The sequence below is a fragment of the Lissotriton vulgaris genome, chromosome 1_1 (assembly GCF_964263255.1).
Source record: "Lissotriton vulgaris chromosome 1_1, aLisVul1.2, whole genome shotgun sequence".
NCBI classification, from domain to species: Eukaryota; Metazoa; Chordata; class Amphibia; order Caudata; family Salamandridae; genus Lissotriton; species Lissotriton vulgaris.
Window position 1 is genome coordinate 399,839,653 of NC_141685.1, and position 23,163 is coordinate 399,862,815.

Genomic DNA, 23,163 nt, shown 5'->3' on the forward strand with positions numbered 1-23,163 from the left:
ATCTTGTAGCAGTCTGGGATGGCGATGGCGATGTCGGGCGCTGAAGAGGCGTTCATCCAGGTTTCCGTGAGGAAGGCGACGTCTGGGGATGTAGTGTCGAGCAGGTTCCAGAGCTCGACGGCGTGTCTGTGGACGGAGCGGGTGTTGAGCAGGATGCATTTCAGGTGGCTGCTGCTGTTGCTCGTCTTGGTCGGTGCTGGAGTAGTGCAGGTCCGGATGCAGGTGAACTTGCAGGAGTGGCAGCAGAAGGGTCCGTGAGTGCGTCTCGGGGTGGCTCGATAGCATTCCGGGATTCGGCCGGCGTTGAGTGCGCAGAGTTCGGTGGCGTCGTAGGTCCGGCGGGTGGGCTGGTGTCTGCGGGAGCCAGGGGTCGTGGCACTGGACGCGGTCCAGGCGCGGACGGGCGCAGACGGGCTTACCTTTGGCGCACCTTCGGCGCTCAATCGGTGCTCCCGCTGCGCGCGTCCGCTGCGCGGTCGCTCTGGAGGCGACATAAGAAGGGGGACGGGAGGGCGGGTCAGCTGGGCGGCGGGAGCGGGGCAGCCAATGGGCCGGTGGTGGGCGGGGCCGCAGGGGGGTCAGCGGCGGGAAAACTGTCGGACGCGGCTCAGCTGTGGCTGGGCCGCTCGGGGGCAGGGGGGCGTCGGCAGTCAGGAGCTAGGCAGGCGGGAACTCTGGCGAAGGCAGGAGCAGGAATCGGCAGTAGCAAGGGGGTGACCCGACCTGGTGAGAGGCGCTGTGACATTCTCTCTAAGTTAAGCCTGACTGCTCTGTGCTGAGCTTCCAAAGAGTTGAGAACAGGTTAGCTTCGGGTTGGCTTGAGCCTAACCTTGACAAGGATTGTGGTTTCCGCTTGTCCAGGGCTCCCACCCTAGACAACCAACAACCCGATTTCTTACAGGTGACAACATCTATGTAACGGTGGGTTGCTAGGTATCTAAATGAGGATATAGCTGCTTGCAACATAACATGCTCCGACGTGTCTAAGTTCAGTGGTGATACAGGCATGTAGATGTGTACCTAACAGTGGGATTGTGATAATTGCACGAAAATGTATACGTAACTGCGGCAAATCTGAATTAGGCATGGTAGTGTAAATCCATCTGCAACAGTTGTACACCTTGCATGAAAACATGCGCTTAATTTGTATGGGTATATTGGCATAGGAGTGTGCACCCAACTGGATTACCGTAATACTAGCAAGTAAACGCGCACTCAACGACACTATAATGTGATATAAGCATGGGAATGTGTACCTAATAGGGCATTTGTGTACTGACTGACAACACAAACCTAACTGGTCGAAATGGGAAAAAGTGAACATGGCAGTTTTGATCAGTAGAACTGGAAAAATTTCCCTTAAAATGCACTGTATGTCTCAGAGTTATTTCAATTGTCGGGGGGAGAGTCCCAAACCCGGAAAGAACCGGAAAGAAAATGACAGTTAATTGCAACCCAAATTTGACTTAAGCTACCTGCCTCAATGGGCATTTTTCCTCAACGTTATTACAGAAAAACGGCAAGACCCCTGTTTGATCAGCGTTTCTGATTCAGTGTGCTTTGAAATGCACCTTTTTCTTCAGTTTTGAATCATATTGCTGGTAAAAGGTACATTAGAATGCGCCATTGCCACAACATTTAAACATGCATTAAGGGCAGAATGTGTAAACTCAAAATCAAAAGCGGGTTTAGCCAACATTATCTGCATAGAGTGCTCTAAAATGCCAGGGTTCTATCCCCTTGTAAAGTGGACTGGCAACCAAAACAAATGTAGGCATCGTCCAGTCAGTCGAGAATTTTGGCTATGTCTCCCTCATAGCAGTTTGGTGTAAGTTTGGCATATTAATCCTCTTCCTCTTTATACACACATTGTGCCTGCCACTTTAGAATATAAAACTGCTATAGTAGATGAATGGCACAGTTCTTTCTCACTCAATCCATGTCCCGTCCTTCAGTCACCAGTGCCACGTGGCCCCTGATTCTCCAGGTTTAGGTTTCCTGCTGCTTAAGGCTGCGGTCTGTTCTTATCGCTGACTTTGGACCCACCTTTCTTAACATCTTCCTTATCAGAAGACGCTGAGAATGGCGAGGTTTGGGTTTTTCTTTTTTTTTGCACTGCCCCCCTCGAGTTACCATTGTTTTGTGAGACAGATCCTTCTATTCACTCAATTAAACATTGGACACTTTTCTAACGTGACACATGCATCCAGTCCAATTCATTTGAGTGCATGGGGGCGGAGCTAGCCGGCAAGCGAGATGGCGGCCTGAGACCGTAGCTCCGCCGTGCCTGTAACATTTATCCTGCAATAATACCGATTGGAGTGACAACAGCCTCCCGATTCCTGCTCCCCCGGATAACTAAAAGCGAGGCGCGCAGCAGAAGCACCCGAGGTGGAGAGTCTGCTTGCCGGAGACTACGATACGACCAGTCTGCGCTCCGGATGTGGTAGGCAGCTCGACCGCGGTCTCCCGTACTCCTCTTGCCAGGGCGACGTGGCAGGACGTGCGGCCGCCGTCAGTGACGCGGCCCGGGCCTTTTCAGCCGGACGCATCCAGGGCCCGCCGGGGGCTGCACACGCTGGGAGGGCTGGGACGCCCCATCATACGGAACTACCCCTCGGTTGGGCAGGAGATCTACAGCTGGCGGAGCGCTGCTCGAGAACGGAGCAGTCCCTTGCTCCCAAAACTAGCCGTTGGGGCTGAGACGGAGGTAGCGGCTGGCCTCGTAGCGGTGAGAACGCAGGGTGTATCGGGCTGCCTGTGAACGGGCCATATCATAGGAACGCTGCCCGGCCGAACCCTCGGCAGTGATTGCAGGGCTGCCTCTGTGGCGGCGGGGAGGACCCTGGCGTGCTCGGGCCATTTTGAGGAGCATTATCGGCGGATGGGAAGGCCCAGTGCTCTTCAATTACCCAGGCATTGAGGTTTATGTCAGACTCCTCGGAGGTGAGAGGACGCCCATTGTCCCAGGCGGGGCCCTACCAAGCACTCGACCTCCAAGAACGGGTATTTCCGGACAACCCTGGGCGCACAAGCCAGGCCCTGCATTGCTGGCGCACGCATATAATAATTAGCCGAGATCTCCGGGTGTTGACTACTCGAGACAAGGAAGCTGGCAGGCACCGGAAGAGCTGAATCCACGCCATAACTCACGCAAAGCGGGTAGGTCACAGCCAGCTCCTCATAGGAAGAGGGTCCCCTGTGGAGCCCGGGACAGACCACCCGCCCCGCCACGACAAGACCGGTCTTCACGATGGGCAAAGGTGACCGAACACAGAGCAATCTGCCATTTGCGCAGAAGCGACTGTTGCAACAGAGCCCACAGACGGAGGTCGAGACGGCAGCGAATACGGCCGAAGCTCAAGGCCTAATCTCAGATATTAAAACCATGCTGCTCTCGATGGAACAGAGTATACAGACAAGCATATCAGCTCTAGGCACCAAATGGACGCCATGTCTTACAGGATGGACCGCATGGCGGAAAGACTAGACAAGCACGCAGAGCGCCATGATATGGCTGAAAGACGAATGACAGAAGTGGAGTAGGCGCAGACCGACATAGACACGGCGAATAAGAGGATGGAAAGGACGATGCAAGCCCTTCAGGACAAAACCGAGGATTTGGAAGCGTGCTCGAGGCGATGCAACCTACGCATTATGGGCCTTCCGGAAAGTACAAACACAGGCCCCATGGAACTCTTCTTCTAGAAGCTGCTGAGGACCTTGCTGGGTGTAGACATGTTTTCGAGTATGTTCACAGTAGAGAGGGCGCACAGAACACTAGCCCATAGCCCGAAGCCAGGGGCGCCCCCCAGGCGCATTATAGCTAAGTTGCTGAACTACCGTGACAGGGACGTGGCGCTCAAGCTGGCCAGGGCCAAGCGACAGATGCAGTACGAGGGGTATGCCATATCCCTATACCCAGACTTTACGGCTAAGGTACAGGAAGAGCGGAAAAAATTCCTTCCACACAAGAAGCGCCTAAGGGAAATGGGGCTGGACTATGCATTGTTATACCCTGCTAAGCTGCGAGTCAATCGAAGAGGGAATTCACACATATTCACGGACCCCAAGGCTTTGCAACAGGCCATGAACCACTGGTCGAGGGAACAGGCTTCGCACAGCGAGGAAACCCCGGAGGCGGCGGGGGCGACAGCCAGCTCGAGGAACAGGACTAAATCGGCGCTGGGAGCGGCGAACTATGGGTCTCTGCGGCAGTATCCGGCGACAGAGGCCGGTGAGAACATTCCTCGTATGGTAACCACTGAACTGGAAGGTTCGAACTGTGTGGCGGGCGACATCTCCAGATAAGTGAAATGGGGAGCGGGGGTAGGGGAGGCACTATGAACACTGAGTACCACACTCCCTGGTTGCAACTCAGTCTTGTACCACGTTGGTAATAATGCCTGCTCTTCCTTCTCTGTGCAGGGGGGGATCCTGGGATTCTGCAATGGGGAGTCTTTGGTCAAGGAAATGTTGCTCTACTCTGAATTACAGTGCACGGCGGGGGGCGGGCGGATGGCTACACGAGTAATCTGAGAGTTTTTGGAGGTACTTCTGTCCCTGGGCTACCACTGCCCCCGCGCACTATGCTTTTTATGCTTTGTTTTGTTGGTATGTTTTGAGGTTTTGTTGGTATCGGGGTGAGAAGGGAGGGACAGTGGGAGACTGACGGACCAGGTTGGGGAGGGTCTGCTGTGGGTGGGTGAGGGGGGGACTTTGAGGGGGGGCCGCCATCCGTAGAATGTTCACTGGCTGTTATAGATGACCTCATGCATGCAAGATTTGCCGCTGCTCACTATTTGGGTACAACCTTTATCTGCTGTAGATGTCTAGACCCCCCGTGACGGACACTGACACTCCTATAGACACCGTCCGGGCTATGACCTGGAACGTCAGAGGCCTAAATGACTATAGAAAGCTGAGGAAAGTGCTTCACTATCTACAGAGGCATTGCATAGATTTGGCTCTCCTGCAGGAGACAACTCCCACTAGATAGTGCTATGCTACGACACAGGGGTCTGGCGGGACATTCTACGGCGGCGGGGTTCACCACACACTCCAGGGGGGTTCTGACATGGGTTAACCCATGATCAGGTCTAGATTTAAAGCTGCTGCGAGCTGACCCGGAGGGGCGTTTTTCTATATCAAGATGCACTGGGAAGGGTTATGACTTGATTGTAGTCAATGTGTACGGCCCGAATTACGACTCCCCAGAGTTCTACGAACAGTTGGTGCGCAGCTGCAGACAGTACTCTGAAGCACGTATGCTCTGGGGGGGGGGACCTTAACCTGGTACTAGACCCGGAGCTGGATAGATCCTCTGGGCCCCACCGTCGGCCGTCGGTGGCCGCTCAGACACTTCAGGCTGAGTTGCTGACACTTGATCTAGTTGATGTGTGGAGAAGCAGGAACGCGGTCAAGGGAGGATACAACCACTACTCGTCATTCCACAACATTCACACGCGGATCGATTATTGGTTGGCCTCCTATCCCATCACCAGTCACATTCTGTCATGCACAGTGCTGGCACGTACCCTGTCTGATCACTCGCCGGTGCTGCTGACACTGGCAATGCCGACAAGTAGGATCCCGCCATTCACGTGGCGCTTTCCCCCGTATGCGTTGTTAGACGACGTCTTTAGAGGCGAGCTGGCGGAAGAAATAGACCTGTTTTTCGAACAAAATATAGGCTCCGTCGACTCCTTTGGCACGGTTTGGGAGGCATTCAAGGTCTTCATCCGGGGGATTGCAATGTCCAAACACTCTAGTGTGCTGAAGGCGATCCGGCAGCGATTGCGATACCTGGAAACACAATTAGGGGACCCGGAGAAACAACAACGGAATAACCCTGACCCCACGGTGGTTGATAGTATTAGAACCCTGGTTGTGGAATATAATGAGGAGGCAGATAGAGAGGTCCGTTACTTGGGTAAATATGCCACAGCACGCACCTATGGTGAAAGTGAGCGACCAAGTTCGCTCCTGGCCAGAATACTACGCGACACCAGGAGGGCCCCTAACTTAACTGAATTAGTTACGACGAGCGGTGACACAGTCGCGACAGAGGATGAGATACTGACGGAATTCCGCGATTACTACTCTAACTTATATACGGCACAAACAGTAAACCTGGAGTCAGACATGGATGACTATTTGGAGCACATACAGTTACCTTTCCTGGCTCAGTCGGACAGGGAGTTCCTGATGTCCCCCATACAGGCGGACGAGATCTCCGAAGCTCTGTCCAGCATGCGAGTCCATAGCGCCCCCGGCATCGATGGTTTGACGGTAGGGTTCTACAAAGCATTTAAGGTTAAACTTATCCCCCATTTGCTCTCACTGTTCGACGAGATATCAGAGGAGGGCTGCATGCCATGCTCTATGAGGGAAGCTTTATTGGTGACTATATTGAAACCTGGCAGGCCAGCCAACACATGCGGCTCATACAGACCGCTCTCCTTACTGAACGTGGACGCGAAAATTTACGCCAAAGCCTTGGCCACTCGTCTGGCACTAATTGCTCCGGAGGTGGTGGCCCCGGAACAGTCCGGGTTTGTGGCTGGGAGAAACCTCGCTTACAACATACGCACAGTGTTGGGCACCTTGCAGCATGTGAAGCAAAACGCTAAAGCCGTGGCCATCTTTTTAGACATGGAGAAGGCCTTCGACTCCGTGGAGTGGCCGTTTATGTTAAGAGTCCTGCACAGACTGGGATTGGGGGAACCGTTCCTGCAAATGGTGGGAGCGCTTTATTGGAAACCCATAGCTAGGGTGCGCCTGGGGGGACGAGTTTCGGACCCGTTCGACATCAGTAGAGGCATGAGACAGGGATGCCCTCTGTCACCATTGCTTTATGCCCTGGTCACTGAACCGCTGGCGTGTGCATTGCGGGAGTATCACTGGCATAGGGGAGTTAGTTTCCCAATATACAAAATAGTCATCTCGACATATGCCGATGACACGTTACTTTATGTACGGAACCCGGAGGTGAACCTATCCCCCGTGTTGCGGGAAGTGGTACGATTTGGAGCTCTCTCCCGACTTAAGATCAACTGGGAAAAATCGGTGGTATTTCTGCTGACTGCGATGACTAGCTGTTTTGAGTTGGAATACCCTTTACGGTGGTCGACGGAACCAGTGAGATATTTAGGCATCATGATCCATACTAGTGCGGAGGAGATGTTCCGAGAAAATTATGGGGTGGCGTTTAGTAAATGCGAGGATGACGTGGAGCGGTGGTGCAAGCTACCGCTCTCCCTGATGGGACGGATAGCCATCATGAAGATGGTGATTCTACCAAGGTTCCTCTTCTTGTTCGCCACATTGCCCATTGTACTCTCGAGAGCATTCTTTGTTAATCTGACAAAGCTCATGACCCGGCTGGCATGGGGAGGCAGGCAACCACGAGTTAAGTGGAGCACGCTTATGTTGCCTTATGAGCTGGGTGGCCTTGACGCTCCAGACCTTGAGAGATATTATAGAGTTGCTCAAGCCGCCCATCTGCACACGTGGATTCACGGTGAGAGGAACATCCCGCACGTGCAAATGGAACTACTCTTTGCTGATCCCCTCCCACTCCCTGCCACGATCTGCACCCCCATCGACCGTAGGACCGGTGTGCAGGATTCTATAACGGCGACGAAACATGCCTGGCACTTGCTCATGAAAGCTAGAGGTGGCGAACTGAGCTATTCACCCCTGATGGCGGTGGAGTGGTTGCAGTGGCTACCGCCTATCGAAGAGAGAGGGGTAGTCCGGGTACTACAGGAGCTAGGAATAGAAACAGCTGGTGCATTGTTTGCGGAGGGAAAAGTTCAAACCTGGGACCAGGTAGTCCAGGGCGTTGAGCGCCCAACACCGCTGCAGCGGTTACAGTTCCATAGGGTCCGGAGTGCCTTAAAGGACACACTGGGCCCAGACGCGGAGGAGCCTCCTGACCTCCCAGAACTCTCCCACATCATAGCCACCGTGTCACCCCGCCATTTGACGGCACACCTGTATAAGGCTATTAACACACATAGAGCTCAGGAGGTATCTAAGGCTCGCCTTGCCTGGCAGTGTGACCTAGAGCTTACGATAGACGACGCAATGTGGAAATATTGCTGCGCCAACACCAAGAAGCTGTCTCTGAATGGACGCCATTGGCTGATCCACTTTAAATTCTTGCAAAGAGTATATTACACCCCAGAAAGGTTGCACCGGTCTTCGACAGTCCCCGGAGTGTGAGCGATGCCATGCGCCGGTGGCGGACTTCCTCCATTTAGCGTGGGGGTGTCGCAGGATATACGAGTTTTGGGTGGCAGTAATAGCGGAGCACAGTGAGATATTAAACTATGAACTCCCTGTCGACCCGGCGCTGGCGCTGCTGGGCTACTCCAGGGCACTGCCAGTGGCGTACAGGCGACTGACGGACATGGGCTTACTTCTAGCTAGACGCACAATAGCCCAGTGCTGGATGAGGGGACCGACGCCAACCAAATCACGATGGGCCAGGGACATGGTATATTGCAGCACTCAAACAGAACATTACAGCGAACTCCTTCCCCCTACTAGTCGCCCAAAAAACTTTTGGAGTTTATATAACACCGTTAATCAAAAGGGGGGAGGGGGGATCACTTGTCCTGTGTAACCTGGGTACAGTTCTTACTAGAATGACCCTTGGTAAAAGACCCTCATACACGTGTAATCATGATGGTATTGGGCGGTATATCTTGATTCTCCGCCTTCGTTTACACGTCTGTGTAGAATCACGGGGTCAGTTGGTATGCACCCTCCACCTGGAGGAGAACACCCTAGGTTAAAATAGTAGTGATCAGTGATTGTTGGTGAAGTGAGAGTGAGTTTCTTAAAAACAATCCAATCATGCCGGGAAGGAAATGATTTTATTGACCGGGATTGAATTGATAGTAGAGGGTATGGCTGAATACGTTGAGGAAATTATTAGGTTTCACACATATTCAATCCTCCAGTGTTCAAAAAATGGTCGACATGTTTCAGCCTTTTTGCCCAAAGGGTCGGTGCGGCTTTCTTCAGGACCAGGTGAGTTCAGTGAAGAGAGTGACTGAGGTCTACTCTTTAATGACGGTCAAAATTGGACCTATAAGTGAAAAAAAGATAGTATTGCTAGGGTGTGGGTCATAAGGATTAGTGCAAGAATCAAGGTAAAAATAGGTTTTATTCAAGAGTTAAAACTATGCTATGTGACTCCCTGGTTCTGGGGGACATAAACCACATACTCAGTACTGGGAAACAAGTCATGACTGGGAACCTCCAATAGTGTATGGCAGGAGGCGGAGGTAACTCTAGAGTTCATGTAACTCACTAAGTTTCCTTAAAATACATATTGTTAAGTAAGATACGCAAAGGTCAAGTGTAATCTATGTGAACCTATATGATCACCATCATTTGTTTGGGATATCAAAAACCTTGTTACAACAAACAACAGTGTCAGGAAGCTGTTGTGATTTATCCCCAAATGCCAAGAATATACTCGAAGCACATACCTTCCATTAGTTAATTTTTGACATTTCACAGGTACCCAGAGGCTTGAAGGAGGGGCTCCTACAGAAACAGAGGTAAGTTTTAGTTAACGGAGCGGGTGGATACTTATCTCCTTTCGGTGTCCCGGTTGTTTAGTCTATCCGCGCCATACCTCGTTGCTCCACTCGCGAACCTGCAGCTTGTGCTGTCTCTGCCTCTCGCGGTCCCGGAAATGGCAGTAGCCAGCGTTGCCGGGTTAAATGGTCATTTCCGTATGGGAATAGTGAAAAGACTATCGTGGATTAACGTTGATAAAGAGAGATATATCGGCAAAAGATAAATGCGATATTAATCGCGATATTAATCACGAAGTATACGTATAACCTAATCCGAAAGGCAGTGGTGAATTTATACAGGCCATCCAGATTAATATAGTTATTACAGGGAGGGTTAACGTCACCTGAAGAAGAAAGACTTTATATAACACCTTCAGGCACACAAGAGACGACACTGCTGACACTTCACAGGAAGTCACGGAGGGAGCACAGTAGCCTCATATACTGGGGAGGGATCCTCGGGGAACGGGGAGAGCTGTGGAGGGTATGAATGGAATGGGCGGTGGCTGGGCGGAGTATAGATGCTTAGCCACGATGGGACACGACGACTGTGGGGACGCACATGGGATACTGCCCTGGGAGGACACACGAGCGAACTTTGACGACCTGGGCACTGCACTCGGGACGAGAGAATGCTGACACAGCACGGCCGCACAGAGGGGCACTATACAGCATTAGAGCCAGTGAACTAGGAGCGTAGTTGGGGGGGGGGGGGGAGTTTTGGGGTACATTTGGTTTGTGGGAGGGGGGGTGGTTCACCTAGGGGGAGGGGGGGGGACAGTTCTTTTTCGATATATAATGCACCTTCAATTCCTGTAATTGCGTACCTGGATTGCGTGGCCACAGCGTATAAGGAGAACAGACTGATGTATGATACACTGTCAAGTGGACAATGGTTTAGGGCGGTCACAACAGATTCTAATAGACACTAAAGCGCCGCCGTACCCCAGGGTTGACGGCACAAGGCTGTGTAAGATTAGGTACATAATCATGGAACGTGTTTGAATTATAGCGCTGCCGGCCCAGATGGGTTGTAGGCACAATGCCGTGTATGTACCTGCTTCACTCAATAAAGGTGTTTAAAAAAAAAAAATTTCATTTGAGTGCACTGTGAAGCTGAGTCGCCACTGCAGCGTCAGAAAACGACCTACATTACATCTAGGACAGGTCGCGAAAAACGTGGTTAATTAATATAAACGCCTACGCCTCCCTTGCTCAGATGTACTTTGTGATGACTGCATTAGCAGACCTCCTTTCCCAATTGCTCCAATCTGGCAGATTAGTGTAATGACTTCCTGCATAATTTGGTTGCACCGCGCATATGACGGCTTTAACTAAAGAATGTGGCAAGACTCAGCCTTTCACCTTTCTAATGTGGCAGAAATGAGTACCATTTGGGTTGGTTAGTCCTCACACTTTTTAAAGCACTGGGAAAATATGCCACCCTATTTGAAACCAGTTATTCGTTTTTTAGTGGCCTTCACTTTTAGTGCCCAATGTTTCGTACACGCCCAGGTGACAAATGGGAAAGTTGTTTTGAGGCCTATGTTCATTGAACGTCATGTTTATTGAAGTGCATTTTAATAGATGTTAAACATTTGCTGGTTCGCAGCAGAAAAGTGAAAAGAATGTACTAGCGGGGCAAGCCTACATGCTACTTGTGCTATGCTGACACGAGGCACTAAAATCGATAGAAGTTTGATGTAACTGGTTTTGGCCATATTATAATATTTTGACAAAAAAAATTGTGGCCAAATATGAGACTTATTTGATGGAGCCTTTAAAGTTGGTAAGACTGACTGTCTTCCAAAGTTTCCACTTGCACCGAAGGAGTGAACCTAACGTATGCAGATGGCATATATATTTTTTTAACCCCTTCGATGCGGATGACGAGCTCAGCTCGTCATCAGCCACGGGTGACGTGTGCGGATGACGAGCTGAGCTCGTCATGTAACGCGGTAAATCGAAAACAGCCGCACAGCGCAAAAATCACCGCAGCAGCGATGCGGTTAAATATAGTGTTGATGATAACAACTTTAAACATTTGGCACTTTTTAATTCTTAATCGACAGCGGGTTTCAGAGTATGGAAGGATGAAATTGTACTTGTCATCAAATGGTCTTGAATAGATTTCAAATATATGCTCAGAACTTTACTGGTCATGGTATATTGTACAGTGTTACGGTTTCTATATCAAAAACAGATGGACGATCCTAGTTATTAGGATATGGTCTAAATTCTTTGGTCAAAAGCGGGTGCCCGAGTTCAGTGGAATTCCATTACCAATGGGTAGCACCACAGATGGGGTGAAAAGTTTTCACCTATAAGTACGGTCCCTGGTGGTGGTCTCCCTCGAGGCTTGGTCGTCTTGCAAGAGATTTTTTAAGGCCAGGGGAAATGTACTACAAGCTACAGTTAGGACTTGTATACCGATTCAAGGCGATTTCTTGTAATTTCTTTATGTTAAGTGAGCAATTACAAGATTCTCTCATGTGCTGTCTTGTGATTGCTGCATTCACAGCCCATTTTAGTAGTTCTCTTCTCCACATGGGAATTATCCAAGCATGTGTGGATTTCCGTTACATGGAACTCTGGAGGTAATAAGCATAGTCGCCATAATTCAGTCATTGGAGTCAGATGCTTTATAATAAGTTTTGGCCTGGTGAGAATCGAAGTAAACCGATCTTGCTGCTTACTACATGTACTCGGGATTAGAGAGAATTTGCAGATGTGGTAAATTATTTTGAGACAATCTACTTGGTTTCTTGGTATTTTCTAGCTTCTAAAGTGTGCACGCTCCCCAAAGGCTTCAAGGTGATAATCAGGCTAAGTTTTTACAGCACCAAGGTCCTAATGAGGAAAATCCACCAGGCTTGTAGCATCATTCCTGAATTTCAGATGCTCACTTTAGATGTGCAGAGTTGGTGGAGGTGTGTGCCAAAGGCTTTGTGTTCCCAAAACCTCTCGCCCCAGGTGGCATTTTACAACAAGCATTTACAATGCAATGGTCTCGGCATTATTAAAGGTAGAGCTATTGGTATTGCTCATGACTTTTTTTTTTTTAAATCATAAATAAATGTCATTGTCATTTACATTGCCAATAGCTTAATCGTTAAATAAATGGCATTGTCATTTACAATGCCAATAGCTTAATTGCTCGCAAATGCATGACCTATTGCATTTACACCCACATAGAGCCACACACACAAAGCCACACACAAACACATACAGAGCCCCACACACACAGAGCCACACACACACACACACACACACCCAGAGCCACACACCCACACACCCACCCAGAGCCACACACCCACACAGAGCCACACACCCACACACCCACCCAGAGCCACACACCCACACACACCCACCCAGAGCCACACACCCACACACACCCACCCAGAGCCACACACCCAGAGCCACACACCCACACACACACCCAGAGCCACACACCCACACACACCCCCAGAGCCACACACCCACACACACCCCCAGAGCCACACACCCACACACACCCCCAGAGCCACACACACACACACACACCCAGAGCCACACACACACCCAGAGCCACACACACATACACCTAGAGCCACACACACATACACCCGGAGCCAAACACACACAAACAGGAGAGCAAGCACAGTCAGGGGGCAGGAGAACAAGCACGGCCAGGGGGCAGGAGAACAAGCACGGCCAGGGGGCAGGAGAACAAGCACAGCCAGGGGGCAGGAGAACAAGCACAGCCAGGGGGCAGGAGAACAAGCACAGCCAGGGGGCAGGAGAACAAGCACAGCCAGGGGGCAGGAGAACAAGCACAGCCAGGGGGCAGGAGAACAAGCACAGCCAGGGGGCAGGGAAGCAAGCACAGCCAGGGGGCAGGGAAGCAAGCACAGCCAGGGGGCAGGGAAGCAAGCACAGCCAGGGGGCAGGGAAGCAAGCACAGCCAGGGGGCAGGGAAGCAAGCACAGCCAGGGGGCAGGGAAGCAAGCACAGCCAGGGGGGCAGGGAAGCAAGCACAGCCAGGGGGCAGGGAAGCAAGCACAGCCAGGGAAGCAAGCACAGCCAGGGAAGCAAGCACAGCCAGGGGGCAGGAAAGCAAGCACAGCCAGGGAAGCAAGCACAGCCAGGGGGCAGGGAAGCAAGCACAGCCAGGGGGCAGGGAAGCAAGCACAGCCAGGGGGCAGGGAAGCAAGCACAGCCAGGGGGCAGGGAAGCAAGCACAGCCAGGGGGCAGGGAAGCAAGCACAGCCAGGGGGCAGGGAAGCAAGCACAGCTCTCCACACCCACATAATCGGGTGGAAGGAGCTGGTCCGATTAAAGACATTATTCCACTTGGGCCTGAGCAAGGGTACACGCAGCAGAGACGGGGTGGGGGCACGGGGGGTTGTAAAGAACGCCCGAGAGTGCGCCACAGAGCCAGTCTCGTGCCTCTGAAACTGGAGCTTGCTGGGCGCAAGCACAGTCACACAACAACACCTTCCGGTTAATCAGATCCGTCTGTACCTGGCATCATCCTGGATTCTAAGGATTCGATGCAATAAATTGTATGTTTTATGCAACTCAGAGGAAAAAATGCACTGTGAAGACGTGTCAGGTTCTGGATAATCAATCGTGCCTCTGCAAGGCTGGTAGTTCTGGGATGAAGTCAGTCACATGTAGCGTTCGAGGGAGTGTGCAGGTTTCGAGACAGCTTGCTACCCCTGATAGAGGGTATGATTGAGGCGCAGACAGTCCTGTGTCCGGATGGAAATCTGGACATTACGCGGCAGTTCCCTTCTGAATGGCTTCTAGGGCTGGGGCCGAGCCAGTCTTTTGTCCAAGTCACGGCGCTCTGGAGATATTGAATAGCTGATGGTTGGTAAGGTTAGGGCAAAGTCAGCCATGGTAATCTGAAAATTGTGTGATAGGCAACTGCCTCTGCAGGACAGGGAAGGCTCGAGGAAGTATCCATCACTCGTCCACCTTGGGAACGCTGGAGATTCGGTGACAGGCTGTCGGCTGGAAGGGCTGAGGTAGAGTCCTTCACATGGCAGGCTCACCAGGCTGTGGTGGTAACTCCTGCGCTCCCAACAGGTAAGCCAGGTAGAGTGCACTGTCTGGCACCACCGTGAACGCAGAGGCCTAATTCTGTGCATGGAGCCCTACGTATGCAGCTCTGTATATGCAAGCGGAGGAAGGGTGGGGAGGACAGATTCTGGAGTACAGGGCTAATGGAGCAGCAGATGGCCTACTCTGTCAGCCTCCCATCCCCCGGCCACACCGCGGACAGAGAGGTGGCCAACCTGCGAGGCAGGGGGAAGAAAATAGAGGAGGGCGGAGACCTAAAGAAACTGTGCTGGAGTATGTGAGGGACGGAGTGGGCGGGTGACGCGCAATGCAGTGGAGGCTTCACCGACTGGACTGCACAGCGCTGATGGAGACAAGGACGACGCCTCCCGGCGCACAATAACCTCCGGGGCGGATGCAATCATGCGCGATGCTTCAGACTGCAAGGCTTAACACACACGCTCCCCCCGGTGAAAAGGAAAGGAGGAGCGGGCAGCCGGCAGAGAGCAGGTAAAGGCAGCGGTCCGCAGCTTGATCTCTTGGTTTGCAGTAGCCCTCACACCTTCGTTGAGGAGGCGGGCGGCAGTAGGTGCTGCTGCAGAGAGCCAGGTGTGCAGGGGCTCCAGCCAGGACAGTGATGCCATAGAGGCTACTTGGCACCCCCTGGCATCAGAATACATCCCCATGTTATCCTTTAAAACCCATCATCATGCACGCTTGATCATTGTTTGGAAATACACGTTGCACACTTACTAGCCACGCCCACGCCATCAAAGTCAACAGTATTACTCGTGTACAACACTCAAAGTTACCTCTTTCTCCATTGTGATCAATTCATTTTACGATGAAGCTTTCTCTTAAAGCGTAATTTTTTTTTCTTTGGTTGCATGCTGTATGGCTTGCAGTAATAGCTGCACGTATATATAACAAGACATGGTTCTTTTCTCTTCCTATTGTCGGGCAGAAATGGCTGCCGCAAAGCTCAGAAATTTTCGGAATCGGGGGCGTGTTTTTTGGTGAGTGACGGATGACGTCACAGATAGAAAGAACCTAAAAAACACGCCCCGAATCCGAAAAAGACGGGGCTTAAAGGGAGCGACGCCCCTCTCCTCCAATGGCTGGCCAGCATTTACTAGGCAAGCCAATGGAGAAGAGGGGCGGGTTCCAAGCCCCCTCTAAGAAACATTAAATCTCGGGCTACGCAGTGCGATGGTCCTCGACCTAAAAAGCATGCCCCTTAAGCAAATGACTGTTTGCCTAATTCTAATTGTGTCAAAGATGCATTGCTATGGAACATGATCATCAGAAGTCTTGGCCCAGCTTCTAGGTGCTCTTTCTTCACAATAATATGGCTTACAATTTAATGAGCAGACGGACTAGCACCCAGTGGACCTGAGTTGCTACTGGAATTCTATGTTCTATATAGTTGGTCTTAGTTGTTATTGTTAGGTAAGCTTATAAAGTGTGCAGCTGCCCCAGCAAAGGGGCGTCCCGACGCTGATAGCAGTGTCGGAAGAAAGCAGGGCTAGCACGTAGGGAACAAATGAGTTTTGAAGGCCTTGCGGAAAGGTAGCAGGCCATCCAAACGACGAGTTTGAAGGGGGAGAGAATTCCACAATTTAGCGGCAAGACAGCGAAATAACCGCCCCCCCCGCTCTCAGGCGTTTCACACGGGGGACTGAAGCCAGGGATTACTCAGCAGATCGTAGCTGGCGTGTGGGGACATAGGGAACCAATACATTTGATAAAATCTCAGGGGATGAGAGTTTTAGGATTTTAGGTCAGACAAAGTGCCTTGAATTCGATCCTCTTAGGAACAGGTAACCAGTGAAGGCGCTGCAAGGCACCTGCCGTGGAGCAGGTTCTAGGGAGCCTGAGCAGGACACGAGCGGCTGTATTCTGGACTTGCTGAAGGCAATTCATCTCCGCCTTATTGGCGCCCAACATCAGAGAGTTAGTGTAGTCCAGTCTGGACAAAATAGTCGCCTGGACAATTAACTGGCGGGTGGCTGGGTCGAAGAACCCCAATATGGGCCTAAGACCCCGTAGGAGTCCAAAACAGGTACCAGCAATCTTTTTGGTATGCTCCTGAAACCCGAAAGTGGAGTCAAACCAGATCCCCAAGTTCTTTACCACCAACATAGGGGTGAGGGCGCTGCCCAAGGACGCCAGCCACCACTGCGTACTCCAGAGCCCCTTGTTGTTCCCCACCAACGGCACTTCTGATGTGCTAGCGTTAAGTTGAAAGCAGTTGGTGGTCACTTAGCCTGCTACCTCCTCTAGCCCATTCCGAAACTGCGTGGCGCCCTGAGCCTGGTCATCAGAAAGGGCCACCAACAGTTGTGTGCCATCCGCATACAAAACTATGGTCAAGCCATGGTCCCGCACCACTCCCGCCAGGGGTTGGACGTAGAGGTTAAACAGGCCAGGGCTTAATGCCGAGCCCTGAGGAACTCCCTGCTTGATGGAATGGGTGAGAGAGAGAGGAAGGGGGGGGGGGGGGGGCAGAGACCTGGAAAGCTCTGTCAGAGAGGAAAGAACGGATACAATCTAGTGCCAGACCGACCATCCCCCGCCTCCTCTAGGAGGCACAGAAGGATCCGATTGGAGACAGCGTAGAACGCAGCACTGAGTTAGAGCAGTATCAGAGCCTCAGTGTGTCCCTCATCTAGAATGATGCGCATATGTTCACTCACCGCTAAAAGTGCAGTCTCTGTACTATGACCAGGACGAAAACCATTCTGGGAGTGGTCTAAGGTACCGCTGTTGTTTAAAAAGCCAAAAAGGATGTTATTGGTGTGAGCCTCCGCAATTTTGGCGACCCAAGGCAGAAGGGATATTGGTCGGAAATTTTCCAACTATACAAGTAGTCCTGTTGCTGCATTCTGCAGTCATTGATGACTGTTTAAGTATCCAAGAGGCCAAAACAAAGGCAACAGAAGTAGTTGAATTTTAGCAGATCATAGCTCCATCCACTACTTTGTATTTTTGTTTACGGTATGATGAGTGGAATGCTGTACAGTTTAGTAACTTAAGATAACTAGCGCTGGTTATGGTTTTGTGTTAATTGGAGAAAAATAGTCAGTTATCGATCAGAATGCAGAGTTTACTTGCCAGTGGGGTGGATTATGGGTGCACACTCAGTATTTCTAATTTTATGAGGGACGTACTACATACCTACAATGACAAATAATTTCCCTCTTTTTATTTTGTAACTTTAATTTCTTGACTTGACTATAGCCTTATTCAAACTTGGCCTGTAGGTCGAGCGGCACTGATACGTGAGGAGGTGGCCTGGGCAGATATCTAAGGGAGAGTCTGTGTCTTGCTTCGATTTGGATTAGATGGCAATGCCCTGATTAACCAAAGTTGGATGTTTTTGAAAACACGAATGCTTGCTCTCGGTGGCTTACCTGTTATTCTGCCTGCCTTTCTACCTTTCAGTAGAATTACCATACCTTTGAACAATTGCTTATTAAATCATAAAAAGGTGCCCTGTCAATGCAGGGGAACAGTGTTTCACTTAGTAAAATCATGTACTGCAAGCAGGGTAAATATATTTCTTTACATTTGAGTTATAACTCAGTAACAGATTGTATGATATCTAACCATTTGTATTAGGTCCGAGTCAGTGTCGTGTGCACATAAGTCCAAAGGGAGCTGGGTGATGAGAAACACTATTTAGTCATGCGTAAATGAGAGCTTCGACACAGCATTCTTCAGCAACACTGGCCAACTGATTGGATTCCAAATTTCAAGGCATAACTACTGGAATATGTTCTAAACATTCAACTACACCTAGAGTGGGTTTAAATCGAGGATAGCACACCCCTCCCTTTCATTGCATGATGGAACCATAGAGAACGTATGTACAGATGAAGATAAGTTAAATAACAGAAACAAACACGCATAAATACATTGATAAATAAGTCCAACTGGACTTCCTATAATAGTAGTCAAATCTTTTTCGAATTAATGTACAACTCCTTCTTAAGCACCTGTTTTCATTTAATTTGTTCTCCTCATTTCCATATCTCCCAGATTCCCTTCTGCCTCCGTCTGGAAGAACTTTTCTATTTCTTGCTTCCCCTTGGAAAACTTCCCCCTCTAGACTACGACTCTGTAGGTTCTATCATTTGCCCTCCTCTGTCGTTATGGTCTTGAATAGTACGAGGTTTAACTGGATAGCATAAGGGTACACATGCATCTCTTTCACAATGCTCACTAATAATTGTATATGCACCCAATTTCCTTTGTTTACTCAGATGTCTCCTGTAGCTTTCCTAGCATTCATAATGTGTTCTGTCGTATTATGCTTCTTCTTAACACTGATTTTTAATTTCTTATAATTCCTGCTGACTTGCATCGACTTTCACCTGTATCCCATGAACAGTGAATAACTGGGCTTCCTCCAAACACCTCAAAGGACACCAAATCTACTGTTCTGTTTGGAGTCAGCCTATCAGCAGCAACTCTCTTTTCCAAATACTAGTACCAATCACCTGTTTCTCTCGCCCCATCACAATACTGACCTTAAGTGTTTTATTCAACCTCTCCACTATATTATTAGTTCTGGGGTGACCTCGTGCTGCCAGCTGTTCAGTGCCATTGCCGCTTAGATAGTCCTCAATGTCCTCTGACATAATTTGCTTACCATTAACTATCTAGAACTATGTTTACAGTGTTATTGGAAAATGGGAAGATGCCAAGAATGAACATGCACCTTATGTTCTGAAGGGGTCCAAGATTTTCATATGTCCTGTTTTTCTGCAACACATTTTAACTTAGTTAGTGGCACTATCTGAGAAACAAATTTTTTAAGGAATAGTGTATATAATTGCAAATTTATTTAGAATGTTTTATAAAGCGTGAACATGATTCAAGAGTATCAAAGCACTGTACATAATCTGTCAAATAAGCTTTCCATTTGTTTTATGCCCTCCTTTCTTTACTAACGTACAGCACTTTAAAATCTGTTAACCGGAATTCTATTAATTGTACTACAATTGTAACCATTATGCTATTTTTATGATACAGTAAATGTACAATGCATTGTTTTGAAATCCTTCATGGGAGGGAGGTGTTTAACAAAATTGAATTGAATGGGACCATCATCGTCACCATCCCTCACTGTAAGAATTACTTGGTGTACTTACTCAGTTCTTCTACATCTCTTGTCCCTGGTATCTGCTGATACTTTCCACACCTGGAAAAGTGCCACTGCATTTCACACTTACTACATATCTCTTTTATTGCTGGATAGACATAAGAATGCACGAGGTGTTTGTCACTGCCACAGTGGTATAACACCATTTTTTGGTCTCATTCTATTCCCCTTTTTGTGCCTTTTCTTTTTAGGTTTCATTTGCACAGCGCTGGTGAAATCTATTATATTTAATATAAACCTTAGGTTTACATCCCACCAACTTGCTTATTATTGGTTCCTGTGCTTACCACTGATGTTTCCTCCATTTCTAGAGGCTGTAGCATACTATTTCCTGTTGTTCGGTTTCCCCTGCACAGCTTTGTGAAATCTATTGTATTTAATATAAATCTTAAAAGGGGCTTACATCCCGCGCTCTTGCTTTTCATTGGTTCCTGTCTTTGCCACTTACTTTTCCTCAATTTCTATTGGCTGTAGCATACTATTTACTGTTGGTCCTCACGTGTTTTTCTTATCTATGTCCTGGGGCCCAAGTTCTGTTTCCATCCGCTTTTGTAGAACATTTTTTATGGTTTTTTTAATGTTTTGTCTTTGCTCTCAGCCCCTTCCTTTCACTCACATTAGACACCCATAACTACTGTCATCTGCGGGGTCCTGCATGAGTGATTAAACATATTTTTAGTCGCTCGGACCTCCAACTTCAAAACAGGGTTGGAACTCTTGTTTTCCTCAGCTTCCAGCTGATTAGCTATATAGGAGGCGCATGCTCACTGAGATTCCTATTTTTGTTTACACTTGCGCTCTTCAGCTGAGTGATTAAACACATTTTTAGTATGGTTCAATTGCGGTATGGGTATCTGGGCGCTAAGGTTTGGTGCAGACTTTGCTGGAAATGGGCTTTAGGTCTTTACAAATGGCGTGACTTTCTGAGGGGCATGACTGTGTATGTGCCGTCTTTTCTTGACAAACCATTTACCAGATGGTAGTATTTTAGTTTATGCACATGTGCTCTGCGTGCGGTGGATCATGCTCTAGTTGAATATGGGGGCGTAGCTGACGGGTACTTCTAGCGAGGAAGACTTGAGGTCGGCAGACGCCATTTTGCGCGGACCTGTTTGGTGGTGGCAAATGGTCCCCAAGGCAGCCCGATTACTCACGTTTTGCATGGGTAGTATGTACGCAGACCAGATTTACAACCTGATGCCGGCTTGTATACCCCTCTAGATCGACGAATGAATGCGTTTCCACCACCTGGGATCTATCTGCATCTTGCCCCATATGGCGAGTATTAATTCATTCCTCAACATCCGGCCGTCTACCAGCCCTCACCATGCTGCCCACTGTTTAGTTCAAAAGCCTTTTAATAACCAGTTCCCATATTGCCCGCACGTTTACAGTATTTCTGCACCAGTGCCAAACCAGCTGCTGGGTAATCATTGTGCCAGGCTTTTCTTGGCACTGATATTGTGTCATAGTTCTTCTGCCTAGTCGACCCTGCAGCATTTATTTGTGCACTGCGAGGAAGATTCCCCGTCTTTCGGTCCTTGTAACTTTGTCCCGGCATGCACTACCTACCACATCCTCACAAAGTTCTGTAGTGTACAGGTACAACTAAGTTCTCTCAAAAGTACAGCATTTTCTTTCATGTGTGTTCTCATGTTTTACAGTTTGCCGTCATTCCTGTCCCAGCGTATGCCATTCTGCCAACCCACTATGCTCAATTCTAGTAGTTAGAGGTATGTGTCATCTATCCTCATGCTTCTTTGCCTCCTCTTCCCCACGCAGTTTAGATATTTACATTAATTTTATCCTCACTTTTATGGAGTTTCTTTAACTTACATTGCATATGTGCTCACCAATGTAAAACTTACCAAAAACAAAAAAATATTATCAAATAGGTGAGACCTAATGCATTTACGAATGCTTATTTTTTATTAATTGATTCATTTTACTTTGGCTAAACTGTTTCACAAAATATCATTTAGTTTCACTGCAAAAAAAAAAAAAAACAAACATGGCCCTCCACTTGCACTATTGTTCGTGTGAACAAAAGTATTATATATGGTTATCCTTATGCAGCATCACATGTAAACACAGCGCTTTATTTGTGAATAAAATTAAATAAGTGGAGTAGCCCAGAAGTTTCCTATGGAGCACTGTGCTGCACTGCCAAATCCTGTGGTTGTCGAATATCATGCCTAGTCTTGATTCAACCTCATGCCTCTTTCGTTCAGCACCCTACGCTTCCTATTTCTATCTCATTCTTGCTGGTTCATTTTTATCCATGCTTCCTCCCTCCGTCACTTCTTTCACTCAGCCTTTAAGATGACTAGCAGGCAAAAATATAGTTCTTGGCATCAATGGAAGACTGCATTAAAAGCAAACTACTGGTCAAATGCCCTAGTCAGTCTCTCGGCCTGTAGGATCCAAACAATAATGCTTTTCCAGGTAAATGTGCAACTCCAAAGAGGCCCAAGTACTTCAACCGCATGCCTCATTCCTTATAGCACTTAGAAGGAGTTAAAATGCAGCATGATGTGCTCCTTGAAATATCCCACATAGAATAGGTTAAAAAATATAGAGCACTCGCGGCTGAGATTACTACCTTTTAACCCAATACAAAATGCGACTTGCTCACATGTTTTTCTCTTTGGGTGTGCATTTAATATGTCAAGAGAGCCTCTTCATAGCCATAGCCCAAGCCAGGTGCATCTAGACAAGTGTTACAGTATTATGTCCCAATCAGTGCTTTATGTCCCAATCAGTGCTTTTTTTTGCCCCTGCATTGGCATAGTACAGATGTCATCTCTCCTAACCTTAGTCGGTTGGTGCTCACTCTAGGTCCTGGTATCGGGCGCCTGTCGGAGAAGCGGACGAGTCAATGGGGAACGGCATTGAGGGTGTTCGGAGGCTGGAGTCCCTATGGGTACGTACATCAGCAACAGCTCTGCTGTACCGTCAGCTGTAAATCCTGCCTCTGATGATGCGGACGGAAGTAACATGCCCACGGGGAGGATGTGATGTGACAGTAGGAAAAGAGCCAAGCCGGGATCTATGGAAACAGAAAAGGGACTACAAAGCATCTTGCGTCATTATGCCGCCATCTTTAAATGAAACGTTGTTTAAATGTTTTTGAAGCATATTTGTATCCAAGAACAGCTCTGAGTGCTGATAGCATGTAGGAGCAAGTAGGAAAATACGCAGGTTTACAACATTGTATCAAATATATCAAAACATAGCAGGATAGCGCATTAACAACAAGGGACCAAGAACTAATTTCGTAAAAAGAAACAATATTTTAACAAAAAATTTGGAATAGTGGCCAGAAATAATCACAGTTTCCATGTTTATTAT

At 48.9% G+C, this 23,163-nt stretch overlaps 1 protein-coding gene across 2 annotated transcripts in view; it reads right to left on the bottom strand.

Annotated features, from left to right (window-relative positions):
* YIPF1 (Yip1 domain family member 1) overlaps positions 1–22,791 on the bottom strand; it is a 152,824-nt gene extending 130,033 nt beyond the window's left edge. For both annotated transcript variants that reach the window (XM_086952480.1, XM_086952481.1), the window contains exon 1: positions 22,626–22,791. The gene's annotated coding sequence lies outside the window, so the exon portion shown is untranslated. The remainder of the gene's footprint in view (positions 1–22,625) is intronic.
* Positions 22,792–23,163: the final 372 nt, after the last annotated feature.